At 50.2% G+C, this 3,288-nt stretch overlaps 1 pseudogene; it reads left to right on the top strand.

Annotated features, from left to right (window-relative positions):
* Window positions 1-1,047: 1,047 nt before the first annotated feature.
* Window positions 1,048-1,680, top strand: LOC139705630 (protein lin-28 homolog A pseudogene; annotated as a pseudogene).
* Window positions 1,681-3,288: the final 1,608 nt, after the last annotated feature.

Below are 3,288 nucleotides of genomic sequence, written 5' to 3'. Positions count from 1 at the left end.
CAAACTACTCCCTCTGGCAATATGCCAGGCGCCATCCTGACTTGTTTACAGACCCTAACAAGTCTGTGCCAGTAGTGCTCAAGTGGCATGTGCTCTTTGGCTGCTGTGACCAAAAGACCTGACAAGAACTTTTTAGAGGAGGAAAGTTTGACCCTTACAGTTTCAGAGGTCTCAGTCCATAGACAGCCAGCTCCATTGCTCTGTATGCAAGATGAGCAGAACATCAGGGCAGAAGAGTGTCACAGGAAAGCAAGCCAGAACATGGGTTTCAGGAAGCAGAGAGACTAAGCTTGGCTCACCAGGGACAAAATATAAACCCCAAAGGCAGTGACCTTCCTCCTCCAGCCACACCTTCCTGCCTATAGTCACCACCCAGTTAATCCATTCAAGAGGATTAATGCACTGATTAGGTTAAGACCCTCATAACCCTATCATCTCTCCTCCAAACTTTCTTGCATCTTCTGACACATGACCTTTCTGGAGACAGCTCATAGCTAAACGATAACAGTAGATCTTGGTCTTAAATGGGTCTAGAGGCTCCATCTGCACTGTGGCCTGTTTACAGGGCCTTCTGTGCTTTATCTCACTGAGACAGGGCTGGCACTAGAATCTTAGACAAAGCTTTTGCTGTCTTTCATGCCTAGCTGATCACTGAGTGGAGTCTTGCTCCCAGGTCAGCCTCTGAGGTTGGTGGAGGAGTGCAGGCCTTCAGCTGCCTGGCCTAGTGAAGTTCCAGGCTAAGTCCATGGGAATGGCCTGTCAGAAGGGGTGGAGCCTTGCCTATACAGGGTGTTACTGTAGTGGGCCTGGGCCTGGGTTTCATGTCTAAGCCCCAAACTTTATTCTCTCTTCCTCCCTGAAAGGGGAGGCAACTCTCCCCATGCTGGGCTTCTAGGAGTTAGGGCGGGTGACTTGGGCAACTCGTTCCTTCCTGCCCACTTCAAGAAGTATTTCTGGCTTCTCCGAACCACCCCTTTGCCTGCGGACTTCTCTGGGGCCAGCAGCCGCCCGACTAGGGGCCCGGGGCCACGGGCTCAGCAGACGACCATGGGCTCGGTGTCCAACCAGCAGTTTGCAGGTGGCTGCACCAAAGCGGCGGAGAAGGCGCCCGAGGAGGCGCCGGCGGACGCGGCCCGGGCAGCAGACGAGCCACAGTTGCTGCACGGTACCGGCATCTGTAAGTGGTTCAACGTGCGCATGGGGTTCGGCTTCCTGTCCATGACCGCCCTCGCCGGGGTCGCGCTCGACCCCCCAGTGGACGTCTTTGTGCACCAGAGTAAGCTGCATATGGAGGGCTTCCGGAGCCTGAAGGAGGGCGAGGCAGTGGAGTTTACCTTTAAGAAGTCTGCCAAGGGCCTGGAATCCATCCGTGTTACTGGCCCTGGTGGTGTGTTCTGTATTGGGAGTGAGAGGCGGCCAAAAGGGAAGAACATGCAAAAACGCAGATCCAAAGGAGACAGGTGCTACAACTGTGGTGGGCTAGATCATCATGCCAAGGAATGCAAGCTGCCACCCCAGCCCAAGAAGTGCCACTTCTGCCAAAGCATCAATCATATGGTAGCCTCATGTCCACTGAAGGCCCAGCAGGCGCCCAGCTCCCAGGGCAAGCCAGCCTATTTCCGGGAGGAAGAAGAAGAGATCCACAGCCCTGCCCTGCTCCCTGCAGAGGCCCAGAATTGAGCCATAGCGGGTGGGGGCTATTCTTTTGCTATCAGGAGTTCAAGGAGCAGGCATCAATCGGCAGAGTGGAGAAAGTGGGGATAAGGGTGGGTTGGGGGTAGCTGGCAGTGCCAAGTTTCTCAGGCCGGGGTTCCCCTGCATCATCCCATCTTCCCTTTCAGTGGGGGGAAGGGGCGAGGCAAAGGAACTCCAGCCATGCTCTATCGAAATGCAAGTAAGGGCTTTGGGGCAAAGCCACCTTAAAACCTGTGTGCTTTATCTGATTCTTCACCCCAAAACCTCTAGCTTTTGAAAGTGGCCTGGATGATAGGGAGGTTGTTTTCCTTTCAAAGAAGGAAATGTAATAATATTTCCCTTGCCAGGGCATGAAACAGTTAACACAAAAGATCAGATGAATGGACCCAACCCACAAACTACCACATTCTGTGGGAGAATCTCAGGAGCAAAGCAGGATTTTCACATCTTGTTACCTTCCTCATAATCCAATCTTGGGATATAGTGCTGGAAACTGTCCCAAGTCATGGGTTGTGAGGATAGGCAAAAGGGGTGGTTGGGGAAACAGCTGCAGACCCACTGCTCCTAGCTCACTCCCACTCTTTCTGGGCCAATGTGATTTTATTTATTTGCTCCCTTGGATAACTGCACCTTGGGTCCCGCTTTCTCCAGGATGCCAACTGCACTATCTGTGTGCGAATGACGTATCTTGTGCATTTTAACTTTTTTTTCCCCCTTAATATAAATATTCTGGTTTTGTATTTTTGTATATTTTAATCTAAGGCCCTCATTCCTGCACTGTGTTCTCAGGTACATGAGCAATCTCAGGGATAAGGCGGCAGCAGCTCCAGGTCTGCACAGCAGGAATAATTTTTGTTGTTGTTTTTATCACCATGGAGAGCAACCATTTGGAGTGCACAGCCTATTGAACTACCTCATTTCTGCCAATTAGAGCTTGCTTTTCTGCTATACTGTCCTCTTGAAACCCCCTCCACCTTAAATGTTTCATAGGAGACTAGGTTTTAATTGAGTTGCCCCATGACTTGATCTCCTTGTACTGGAAGACTGGAAATTAGTCTAAACAAAAAAAAAGTGGTGCAGGGAAGTTTGAGAGGTGGGGGCCAGGTTAACAGGTCCAGAGAGGAAGCCAAAGTTAAGTGATGGTTGTCTAATGCTAAGGCATGGAACTTGCTTTATAGACCCATCCTTCACCAGATTAGCCTAGGCCTACCATGTACAACAGGGTGTATATGTGTTTTTGTTTTAAAATTTTTTTAAAAAAGGAGAGTAAGGATGAGTTCAAAGACCAGTACCCTTATCCCACCCTAGGAAGGCTATATGAACAAAGGGCTAAAATCCTTAACCTTCCAAAACTCTTGGCTTCCAGGGAGACCCATAGCAAGGACTCTATGTGGCGCCCAGAGCCAGTGTCCTGCCCTGCTGCAATAATTATGAGTAGTGTCAAGGTAGCTAAAAGAGGAAAGAAAGGGGGTTTCGTTTACATGCTGTGAGATCACCGCAAACCTACCTCACTGTGTTGAAATGGGATAAATGCAATAGAACGCATTGGGTGGTATGTGTCTGATCCTGGTTTCTTGTCTCCCCCAGATGCTG

This window comes from Marmota flaviventris, chromosome 5 (genome assembly GCF_047511675.1).
Source record: "Marmota flaviventris isolate mMarFla1 chromosome 5, mMarFla1.hap1, whole genome shotgun sequence".
In the NCBI taxonomy this organism is placed as follows: domain Eukaryota; kingdom Metazoa; phylum Chordata; class Mammalia; order Rodentia; family Sciuridae; genus Marmota; species Marmota flaviventris.
The sequence above is the reverse complement of the archived record's forward strand: the minus strand, read 5'-3'. Positions and strand labels throughout refer to the sequence as shown.